The 12,721-nt window shown below is 39.0% G+C and overlaps 1 pseudogene; it reads left to right on the top strand.

The window, feature by feature from the left end:
* The first annotated feature begins 795 nt into the window (after positions 1-795).
* LOC100587996 overlaps positions 796-12,721 on the top strand; it is a 38,691-nt pseudogene continuing 26,765 nt past the window's right edge.

Below are 12,721 nucleotides of genomic sequence, written 5' to 3'. Positions count from 1 at the left end.
CACTATCTTTTTCTCTGTCCTTCTTTGGAAGAGGTGGATAAAGTTACTATTAATATTTTCATCAAAATTATAATGGCACAAATGGCAATTTTATAACCTTCATTGTCTTTCCAATCATTCAATGGAATTTTTTAAATATTAAAACAAGAATCTTTATTAGAGAAAGATAAATAAATAAAAATCTTTTATAATGTTTCCATCAGATTGGTAGTCACTGTTCATTTGTGGTAGCTCTGAGGCATTTGTTGTTGTTGCTAGACAAGACTCAGACTGGACTATAGGGAGTGGGGGAGAGGTGCATTGCAAATAGACGCTATGTATTCATATGAGGGTAGCCTGAGGTCAGTGGGTGTTCTGCAGTATGAAAGAAAGTAGGGATATAAATAAGCACATTTATGTCCTCCTCTCCTTTCCTTTCCTCGTGAAGGAAATAAAAAGATGAAAATAGGCTGAAAAAAAACCACAAAAGCTGAAGATATAAGATGTACAAGGGAATATTCTTGGTATCACTGCATAATTTCCAAGCTGATTATTCAATGTTTATAATTATGAGAAATAGAAACCAATGGAAAAGAGGAGAATATATAAATTCACATGTTTCATTCAGTGGAAAGAGGCCAGGAAGAGTGAAGTCAGTTTCATTCTTATCTAAATAATCTCAATTTCCATTTTCTAAAGAAAAGCAGCATTATGAGAAGAGGAGCCTGTGTTACACATATTTATTCTTATGTATATTGTCACCAGAGGGCACTAGTAAATGTTTATGAAAAGCTAAAACTCCAAAGTTTATAGGAGATGGAGTACAAAGCTGTAAGTATAAATCCTAGTTGTCTATTAGCCACTCTATACTTTTTATTTTTTTATCTATAAATTGAAATATTTATAACTATCCCTAAATGGAGGTCTATAAACTGAACATTTTGTAACTACTCTAAATGAAGGATTCAATTTTCTAATCAAAACTATGTTTTAAAATCAGAGTAATCAAAAACAGGAGCCGACTAGACACAGTCAGGAAGAGCTTCTCCCACCGGGAGACCAGACCAGCAAGAAAACTGGCACCCTCCAAGCAGGTTGTTGAAAGGAAGGCATTGAATGTGGACAGAGGGTGATGCAGACAGTAGGCTGAAGGGTGAAGAAGCTTGGAACCCTGCATTGGGTTACTGAGCACTAGATCTCATTTCTGATCCCGAGTAGCTCCTGGGGAAAATGTGAGTTAAATAGGTATGGAGTGGCCCATTCTCACCAAAGATGTCTGGAATCCTAGCTGCAGGAGACTTTATGGCCCCGTGAACATTTATGCTGGCAGGGAGAGCTGCTTGGAGAGTTGGCAGGAACAGGAGCCCAGCCTGCATGGAGCTCATAGTTTGGCTCAGGAATAGCTGCAGTAGAGTGTGGACAGGGACACCTATCCCCCAAGGCTTCCCATGGTCCTTCAGGTAGCGTTGGCCTTTGTTGACTGTTGGACCTGGACAGAACAAGTCTATCCTGCCACATGGGACAGGGCCAGTCTGATTTGAGTGTCTCTTGTCTGCTAGCCTCTCCCAGGGTTCACACGTGGCTGCACCAATTTGCAACACAGCCTCAGATGCCTAACTGGGGTGCTTCTCAGTGGCTACCACCATAGCTCTTTTGCTGGTAGACACTGCCTAGCCATCAGAGAGCTTTTGCAGATGGACCCCAGCCAGTGCGCATCTGCTTGCAGCCTTCCCCCAGCACTTTGCTGGTGTATGCACATGCGTGTGTGAACTGCACTGCTGCTGTCCTACCACTAGCACATGCATGTGCACAGTCGACCACCCTGCTGCTGCCCTGCTGTTGTCTGCATGTGCTTTGACCGTATTGCCACCCACCCAGTGAAGTGCTTTTGCAGGCACCCCCTGCATCAGAGTGGTGTTGCCAGCAGGGACATCTCAGATCCTTTAGCACAGCAGGTACTTAACCTCAAGGAGCCAGAGAACAAAGCTGTGGGCCTGGTCTCAGCCCCCAGGGTTAGAGCACACAGCCCACGAATGCTGAGCTGAGCCTTGGCCCACTGAAATTATTAAGAAATAAAGCTAGTGAACTAAACCCAACTTATACCACAATCAAACCCTCAAGGGCATCAAAGAATATAAAAGCAAAAAGCCCCATTGGAAGAATGGCACGTTCAAAGATTAAGGAAACATCAGCTCACACAGATGAGAAGGAACCAGCACAAGATCTCTGGCAACTCAAAAAGCCAGTGTCTTCTTACCTCCAAATGACTGCACTAGCTTCCCAGCAATGGTTCTTAACCATAATTAAATGGCTGAAATGACAGACATAGAATTCAAAATCTGGATGGCGATGAAGATCATCGAAATTGAGGAGAAAGTTGAAACCCAATCTAAGGAGTCTAAGAAATCTAGTAAAAGGATTCAAGAGCTGAAAGACAAAATAGCCATTTTAGGAAAGAATCAAATTGATTTGATAGAGCTGAAAAGCTCACTACAAGAATTTCTTAATACAATTAGAAGTATTGGTTGGTGCAAAAGTAATTGCAGTTTTTGTCATTACTTTTAAATAGCAAAAACCACAATTACTTTTGCACCAACCTAATACTAACATCAGAATAGACTAAGCTGAGGAAAGAATCTCAGAGCCTGAATACCAATTCTTTGAATCAACTCAGTCATTTAAACACACAGAAAAAAGAATTTTAAAAAAATGAACAGAATCTCTGAGAAATATGAGATTTTGTGAAGAGACCAAACCTATGACTTATTGGCATCCCTGAGAGAGAAGGAGAGAGAGCAAGCAATTTGGAAAACATACTTAAGAATATTAACCATGAAAATTACCCCAACCTTGCTAGACATGTTGACATTCAAATTCAGGAAATTCAGAGAACCTATCAAGATACTATCCAAGATGACCATCCCCAAGGAAATGGTCATCAGATTCTTCAAGGTCAAAGTAAAAGGAAAAATATTGAGGGCAGCTAGAGAGAGGGGGCAGGTCACCTTCAAAGAGAACCCTATCAGACTAACAGCAGACTTTTAGCAGAAACTCTGTAAGCCAGAAGAGATTAGGGACCTGTATTTAGCATCCTTAAAGACAGTCAATTCCAACCAAGAATTTCCTATCAAGCCAAATTAAGCTTCATAAGTGAAGGAGAAATAAAATCATTTTCAGACAAATGCTAAGGGAATTCATTACCACTAAACTTGCTTTATAAGAGATTCTTAAAGGAATGCTAAACATGGAAACAAAAAGACATTACTGGCCAGCACAAAAACACACTTAAGTACATAGACCATTGATACTATAAAACAACTATAATCAAGTCTACATAGAAACCAAAAACCAATATAATAGGATCAAATCCACATCATATCAATATTAACCTTAATTGTAAACAGGATAAATGTCCCACTTAAAAGGCACAGAGTGGCAAGTTGGATAAAGAAGCAAGGACCAACTGTATGCTGTCTTCAAGAGACCCATCTCACATGCAATGACACCCATAAGCTCAAAGTAAAGAGATGGAGAAAGATCTATCAAGCACATGAAAACAGAAAAGATCAGGAGTTGCTATTTTTATTTCAGGTGAAATAGACTTTAAACCAATAATAATAAAAAAGGACAAAGAAGGGCATTGCATAATGATAAAGGGTTCAACACAACAAGAAGACTTAACTATCTTAAGTATATATGCACCCAACACTGGAGCATCCAGATTCATAAATCAAATTCTTAGAGACCTATGAAGAGATTTAGATAACCACACAATAACAGGAGACTTGAATACCCCAGTGACAGTATTAGATCAGTGAGGCAGAAAATTATCAAAGATATGTGAGATCTAAAACAGATATTTGGGACCTAAACTCACCTGTTGTAAACAGGGATAAGAGGAAAGTTTATAGCACTAATCATCCACATCAAAAAAGGAAGATCTCAAATTAACAACCTAGCATCACTTAGAGGAACTAGAAAAACAAGAGCAAACCACTCCCAAAGCTAGTAGGAGAAAAGAAATAACCAAAATCAGAGGTGAACCGAATGAAATGGAGACATAAAAATCCATACAAAAGACCAATGAAACCAACGGTTGGTTCTTGAAAGAATAAATAAGATTGATAGACTACTAGCTAGATTAATGAAAAAAAGGGAAGACCCAAACAAATGCAATCAGAAATGACAAAGGGGACATTACCACTGACCCTATAGAAGTAAAAAAACCCTCAGAAACTATTAGGAACACCTCTATGCACACAAACTAGAAAACCTAGAAGAAATGAATAAATTCCTGGAAATGTACAGCCTCCTAAGACTGAACCAAGAAGAAATTGAAACCCTGAACAGATCAATAAGGAGTTATGAAATTGAATCAGTAATAAAAATCCTACCAACCAGAAAAGATCCTAGACTAGATGGATTCACAGCTGAATTCTACCAGACATAAAAAGAAGAGCTGATACCAATTCAACAGAAACTATTCCAAATAATTGAGGAGGAGGGTCTCCTCCCTAATGCTTTCTATGAGGCCAACCATCATGCTGATACCAAAGCCTGGTAGAGACACAGCAAAAAAGAAAACTTTAGGCCAATATTCCTGATAAACATAGATGCAAACATTCTCAACAAAATACTAGCAAACCAAGTCCAGCAGCATGTCAAAAAACTAGTCCACCATGATCAAGCAGGCTTTATTCCTGGAATGCAAGGTTGGTTTAACATACACAAATCAATAAATGTGATTAATCAGATAAACAGAACTAAAACCAAAAACCATATGATCATCTTAGTAAATGCAGAAAAGGCTTTTGATAAAATTCAACATTCTTTCATGTTAAAAATCCTCAATAAACTAGGCATACCTCAAAATGAGCCATCTATGACCAACCTACAACTGACATAGTACTGAATAGGTGAAATCTAGAAGCATTCCCCTTGAGAACTGGAACAAGACAAAGATGTCCATTTTCATTACTCCTATTCAACATAGTACCAGATTCCTAGCCAGAGCAATCAGGAAAGAGAACGAAATAAAAGGCATCCAAACAGGAAGAGAGAAAGCCAAACTATTTTTGTTTACAGATGATATGATTCTATACCTAGAAAACACCATAGCCTTTGCTCTAAGGCTCCTAGATCTGACAAACAACTTCAGCAAAGTTTCAAGATACAAAGTCACTGTACAAAAATCTGCAGCATTTCTATACAAGAATAACATCCAAGCTGAGTGCCAAGTGAAGAACACAATCGTATTCACAATAGCCACAAAAAGAATAAAATGCTTAGAAATATAGCTAGCCAGAGAAGTGAAGTATCTCTACAATGAGAATTACAAAACACTGCTGAAAGAAATCAGAGACAACACAAATAAAAAAAATTCCATGCTCATGTACAGGAAGATTCAATATTTTTAAAATGTTTATACTGCCTGATATAGTTTGGCTGTGTCCCCACCCAAGTCTCATCTTGAATTGTAGCTTTCTTAATTCCCATGTGTTGTGGGAGGAACCTGGTGGGAGATAATTAAATCATGGGGCCAGTTTCTGTCAGACTATTCTCATGGTAGTGAATAAGTCTCATGAGGTCTGATGGTTTTATAAGGGATTTCCCCTTTCACATGGCTCTCATTCACTCTTGCCTGCCCCCATGTAAGATGTACCTTTTGCCTTCCACTGTGATTATAAGTCCTTTCCAGCCACGTGGAACTGTGAGTCCACTGAACCTCTTTTTCTTTATAAATTACCCAGTCTCAGGTATGTCTTTATCAGCAGCATGAAAATGAACTAATACAGTAAATTGGTACCAGGAGTGGGGCACTGCTGTAAAGATACCTGAAAATGTGGGAGCAACTTTGGAACTGGGTAACAGGCAGAGGTTGGAACAGTGTGGGGGGCTCAGAAGAAGACAGGAAAATGTGGGAAAGTTTGGAACTCCCTACAGACTTGTTGAATGGCCTTGACCAAAATGCTGATAATGACATGGACAATGAAATCCAGGCTGAGGTAGTCTCAGATGGTGATGAGGAACTTGTTGGGAACTGGAGTAAAGGTGACCCTTGCTATGTTTTAGCAAAGAGACTAGTGACGTTTTACACCTGCCCTAGAGATTTGTGAAACTTTGAACTTGAGGGAGATGATTTACGGTATCTGGTGGAAGACGTTTCTAAGCAGCAAAGCATTCAAGAGGTGATTTGAGTGCTGTTAAAAGCATTCAGTTTTAAAAGGGAAACAGATCATACAAGTTTGGAAAATTTCTAGCCTGATGATGTGGAGGAAAAGAAAAACCCATTTTCTGAGGAGAAATTCAAGCCAGCTATAGATATTTGCATAAGTAATAAGGAGCCAAATGTTAATCACCAAGACAATGGGGAAAATGTCTCCAGGGCATGTCATAGGGCATTCATGGTCTACCCTATCATCACAGGCCTGGAGGCCTAGGAGGATAAAATGGTTTCCTTTGCCAAGCCCAGGCCCCCCGGTGTGTGCAGCCTAGGGACTTTGTGCCCTGCATCCCAGCCACTCTAGCCATGGCTAAAAGGGGCCAAGGTACAGCTCGACCTGTGGCTTCAGAGGATGCAAGCCCCAAGTCTTGGCAGCTTCCATGTGGTGTTGAGCCTATGGGTGCGCAGAGGTCAAAAATTGAGGTTTAGGAACCTCTGCCTAGATTTCAGAGGATGTGTAGAAATGCTTGGATGTCTAGGCAGAAGTCTGCTGCAGGAGCAGGGCCCTCATGGAGAACTTCAGCTAGGGCAATGCAGAAGGGAAATGTGAGCTTGAAGCCCCCACACAGAGTCCCCACTTGGGCACTGGCTAGCAGAGCTGTGAGAAGAGGGCCACCACCCTCCAGACCCCAGAATGGTAGATCCACTGACAGCTTGCATCATGCACCTGGAAAAGCCACTGACACTCAACATCAGCTCATGAAAGCAGCTGGGAGGGAGGCTGTACCCTGCAAAGCCACAGAGGTGGAGCTGCCCAAGACCATGGGAACCCACCTCTTGCATTAGCATGACCCAGATGTGAGACATGGAGTCAAAGGAGATCATTTTGGACTTTAAGGCCCTACTGGATTTCAGACTGCATGGGTACTTTAGCCCATTTGTTTTGGCCAATTTCTCCCATTTGGAATGAGTGTATTTATTCAATGCCTGTACCCCCATTGTATCTAGGAAGTAACTAAACCTGCTTTTGATTTTATAGGCTTATAGGTGGAAGGGACTTGCCTTGTCTCAGATAAGACTTTGGACTGTGGACTTTTGAGTTAATGCTGAAATGAGTTAAGGCTTTGGGGGACTGTTTGGAAGGCATGATTGGCTTTGAAATGTGAGGGCATGAGATTTAGGAGGGGCCAGTCTTAGCTGTGTCCCCACCCAAATCTCATCTTGAATTGGAGCTCCCATAATTCCCATGTGTTGTTGGAGGGACTCAGTGGTAGATAATTGAATCATGGGGGCAGTTTTCTCCGTACTGTTCTCATGGTAGTGAATAAGTCTCACAAGATCTCACAGTTTTATAACTGGTTTCCCCCTTTGCTTGGCTCTCATTTTCTCTTGCTGCTGCCATGTAAGATTTGCCTTTTGCCTTCTCCCATAATTGTGAGGCCTCTCCAGCCATGTAGAACTCTGAGTCCATTAAACTTCTTTTTCTTTATAAATTACCCAGTCTCAGATATGTCTTTATCAGTAGCATGAAAATGGACTAATACACTGCCCAAAGCAATGTACAGTTCAATGCTATTCCTATTAAACAACCAATGACATTTTTTACAGAATTAGAAAAAACTATTCCAAAATACACATAGAACCAAAAAAGAGCCTGAATAGCCAAAGCAATCCTAAGCAAAAAAAAAAAAAAAAAAACCCACCCAAAACCAAAACCAAAGGCATCACACTACCTGATATCAAAGTATACTATAAAACTATAGTAATCAAAACACATGGTAATGGTAAAAAAACAGATGCATAGACCAAAGAAACAAGTGCAAGAACCCAGAAATATAGCTGTATACCTACAATGATCTGATCTTTGACAAAGGTGACAACAATAATCAATGGGGTAAGGAATTCCTACTCAGTAAATGCTGGGATAACTGGCTAGCTATATGCAGAAGATTAAAACTGGAACCCTTCCTTATGTTATATATAAAAATTAACTCAAGATGGATTACAAACTTAAATGTAAAACATAAAGCCATAAAAACTCTAGAAGAAAACCTAGGAAATACCATTCTGGACATAGGCCATTGCAAAGATTTCATGATAAAGACTCCAAAAGCAATTGCAACAAAAACAAAAATTGACAATGGGACCTAATTAAACTAAAGAGCTTCTTCACAACAAAAGAAACTATCAATAAAGTAGACAGACATCCTACAGAATGGGAGAAAATATTTGCAAACTATTCCTCTGACAAAGGTATAATATTCAGAATCCATAAGGAACTTAAATCAATAAGCAAAAAAACAGTCTTATTAAAAAATGGGCAAAGGACATGGACAGACACTTCTCAAAAGAAGACATACATGTGGCCAACCATATGAAAAAATGCTCAACATCACTAATCATCAGAGAAATGAAAATCAAAACCACAATGAGATACTATCTCACACCAGTCAGAATGGCTATTACTAAAAAGTAAAAAAATTAGAGATGTTGGTGAGTTTGCAGTGAAATGGGAAAGTTTATACACTACTAGTGAGAATTAGTTCCTAGCCACTTTGGAAAGCAGTTTGGTGAATTTTCAAAGAGCTCAAAGCAGAATTACCATTTGACCCAACAATCCAATTTTTGGGTATATACCCAAAGGAATATAAACTGTTCTACCAAAAAGACACAGGCACGTGCTTATTGCAGCACTATTCACAAAAGCACAGACATGGAATCCACCCAGATGCCCATCAGTGGGGGACTGGATAAAGAAAATGTGGTACATATGCACCATGGATTTCTACACAGCCATAAAAAAGAACAAAATCATGTCATTTGCAAGATGCAGCTAGAGGCCATCATCCTAACAAATTAACACAAGAGGTGCTGTCGTCCCTGTTACTACTCCAGGCTGTGGGGTCAGTGCAGATATTCAATCATGAAGTCAGGGTAGGGACTTCTCCTGTGATGTGGCCAGCAAGACTGTTTGTGTTCCGGGGGCTGGACTTCCAGGTGATTTTACAACAAGGTGCTGCTCTCCATAGGGATGCTTATGCTGTCAGCCACACAAGTCTACAGCATCTTGGCTGTCCAGCTCTTTGCATTCTTAAACCTACTGCCTGTAGAAGCAGACATTTTAGCATATAACTTTGAAAATACATCTCAGACATTTGATGACCTCCCTGCAAGGTTTGGTTATAGACTTCCAGCTGAAGGTTTAAAGGGTTTTTTGATTAACTCAAAACCAGAGAATGCCTGTGAACCCATAGTGCCTCCACCAGTAAAAAACAATTCGTCTGGCACTTTCATTGTGTTAATTAGATGACTTGATTGTAATTTTGATATGAAGGTTTTAAATGCACAGAGAGCAGAATACAAAGCAGCCATAGTTCACAATGTTGATTCTGATGACCTCATTAGCATTGGATCCAATGACATTGAGGTACTAAAGAAAATTGACATTCTATCTGTCTTTATTGGTGAATCATCAGCTAACTCTCTGAAAGATGAATTCACATATGAAAAAGGGGGCCACCTTATTTTAGTTCCAGAATTTAGTCTTCCTTTGGAATGCTGCCTAATTTCCTTCCTTATTATAGTGGGCATCTGTCTCATCTTGATAGTCATTTTCATGTTTTTGGCTATTACAAATAAAGCTGATATGGACATTTGTTGTATGGAAATATGCTTTCATTTTTATTGGATCACAAAATTTTTCCAGGATAGACATAGAGCTAGAAGAAACAGACTTTGTGAAGATCAACTTAAGAAACTCCCTATACGTAAATTCAAGAAAGGAGATGAGTATGATGTATGTGCCATTTGTTCAGATGAGTAGGAAGATGGAGACAAGCTCAGAATCCTTCCCTGTTCCCATCTTATCAATGCAAGTGTGTAGACCCTTGGCTAACTAAAACCAAAAAAAACTAGTCCAGTGTGCAAGCAAACATTTCCTTCTCAAGGCCATCCAGACTCTGACACAGATGGTAGTCAAGAATAAAATGAAATGACTCTTTACTTAGACCTTTAGCTTCTGTCAGTGCCCAGTCATTTGGGGCTTTGTCAGAATCCCACTCATATCAGAACATGACCAAATCTTCAGACTATGACGAAGATGACAATGAAGATACCAACAGTAGTGATGAAGAAAATGAAACTAATGAACATAATGTTGCAGTCCAGTTGCAGCCTAATTGTGAATGGGATTATAACATAGCTGTTGCAGGAAGTCAGGGACCCCGAACGGGGGGACTGGCTGTAGCCACGGCAGAGGAACATAAATTGTGAAGATTTCATTTTAATATGGATATTTATCAGTTCCCAAATAATACTTTTATAATTTATTATGCATGTCTTTATTTTAATCTCTTAATCCTGTTGTCTTCATAAGCTGAGGATGTACATCACCTTAGGACCACTGTGATAATTGTGTTAACTGTACAAATTGATTGTAAAACGTGTGTTTGAACAATATGAAATCAGTGCACCTTGTAAAAGAACAGAAAAGCAGTGATTTTGGGGGAACAAGGAAAGACAACCATAAGGTCTGATTGCCTGTGGGGTCAGGCAAAAAGAGCCATATTTTTCTTCTTGCAAAGAGCCTATAAACGGACGTGCAAGTAGAGAAGATATCACTAAATTCTTTTCCTAGTAAGGAATGTTAATATTAATACCCTGGGAAAGGAATACATTCCTAGGGGGAGGTCTATAAACAGCCCCTCTGGGAATGTCTGTTTTATGCAGTTGAGATAAGGACTGAGATACGCCCTGGTCTCCTGCAGTACCCTCAGGCTTACTAGGGTGAGGAAAAACTCCGCCCTGGTAAATTTGTGGTCAGACTGGTTCTCTGCTCTCGAACCCTGTTTTCTGTTGTTTAAGATGTTTATCAAGACAATATATGCACTGCTGAACATAGACCCTTATCAGTAGTTCTGCTTTTTGCCCTTTGAAACATGTGATCTTTGTACCTACTCCCTGTGCTTACACCCACGCCCCTTTTCAAACCCTTAATAAAAACTTGCTGGTTTTGAGGCTCAGGTGGGCATCATGGTCCTACCAATACGTGATGTCAACCCCGGCAGCCCAGCTGTAAAATTCCTCTCTTTAAACTGTCTCTCTTTATTTCTCAGCTGGTCAACACTTATGGAAAATAGAACCTACATTGTAATGTTGGGGGTGGGTTCCCCTGATACATAGCCAATACCATCTGACTTTCAGAAGATGATTGATTTCCCTTTAAAATGTTTAAGTATATACTGTAATTTGATTTTTTTTGCTCCCTTCAAAGATTTCTGTAGAAATAACTTATTTTTTAGTATTCTAAAATTTAATCAAATTGCTGAAAAAGGAATTTTGATATGGTATTTATCTGCAAGAGTGTACTTCTTCACTAATAATAATAGACTGGTGCTATAACTCAAGCATCAATTCAGCTCTTCTTTTGGAATGAAAGTATAGCCAAAACAACAACAACAAAAAGTCCTCAGTATAGCTTGCAATTAAGACCTAGATCACAGTATTTAAGTATTTTGCATTTTACACATGAGGTTAGTGCTACAGCCGCCTAGCATGAAATAACCCAGCTTCCACCTCCACAAAGTTACCTAGAGTTGTTGAGTTGGAATATGTTCTGGCATTTACCTGACCTTCCATCATTGGTGAGAGGCAACAAGGTAATTCATTGCCTTTCCTCCTATCAGCACAAAGAAACTCAAAGCTGTCTTTTCTCTTTCTGTTCCAAAGAGTCTTATCCTGACAGGAGCAGTCTATACTAGTGCATATTTCAACACTTCTTTTTTTTTTTTTTAACGTTTTAATTACTATAGTGTTATGTAGAGATTTGACTCAACAGCTAAAGTAATGTCTCTGAACTTTACTTACTAAATTTCAGTATCCTTAAGAGTTTTGTGGTATTGTTATCAAAGCAAAAAGAAAATGCTGCATAAAAATACCAAACCTCAGCAACTGTTAATACTCAGATCATATACCTCTTAATAAATGGCATCTTATGCTAATTAGCCCTGCTAAACTGTGTACAGAGGAAATTATTCAAGTATTGGATTTGAAAGTAAGTGACTTATGTTTAACAGAACTAATGATGTCTTGAAACAATGTATTATGAAGAGCTAAATTATATTATACATCATTGTAACTAGAAAATGTAGACTAATATATAATCAAAATACTAAGAATTTTTATATTGCCTTGTATGAGGGGAGTTTGAATGTTAATAAACATGTTTTCCACTTTAAGATCCAGTTAAAAAAATTAACACAACAACAGAAAACCAAATACTGCATGTTAGCACTTATTAGTGGGAGCTAAACACTGAGTGCACATGGACACAAAGAAAGGAACAATAGACACCAGAGCCTACCTGAGGGTGGAGGGTGGGAGGTAGATGAGAATTGAAAAGCTACCTATTTGGTACTATGCTCACTACCTGGGTGACAAAGTAATTTGTACACCAGACCAGAGACATGCAACTTACTCATATAACAAACCTGCACATGTACCCTAGAACCTAAAAGTTGGAAAGAAAAAAAAAATCACGTCATTTAATAATAAGTACACTTAACAAAAATATAAAATAAT

The sequence above is a fragment of the Nomascus leucogenys genome, chromosome 11 (assembly GCF_006542625.1).
Source record: "Nomascus leucogenys isolate Asia chromosome 11, Asia_NLE_v1, whole genome shotgun sequence".
Classification (NCBI taxonomy): Eukaryota; Metazoa; Chordata; class Mammalia; order Primates; family Hylobatidae; genus Nomascus; species Nomascus leucogenys.
The sequence above is the reverse complement of the archived record's forward strand: the minus strand, read 5'-3'. Positions and strand labels throughout refer to the sequence as shown.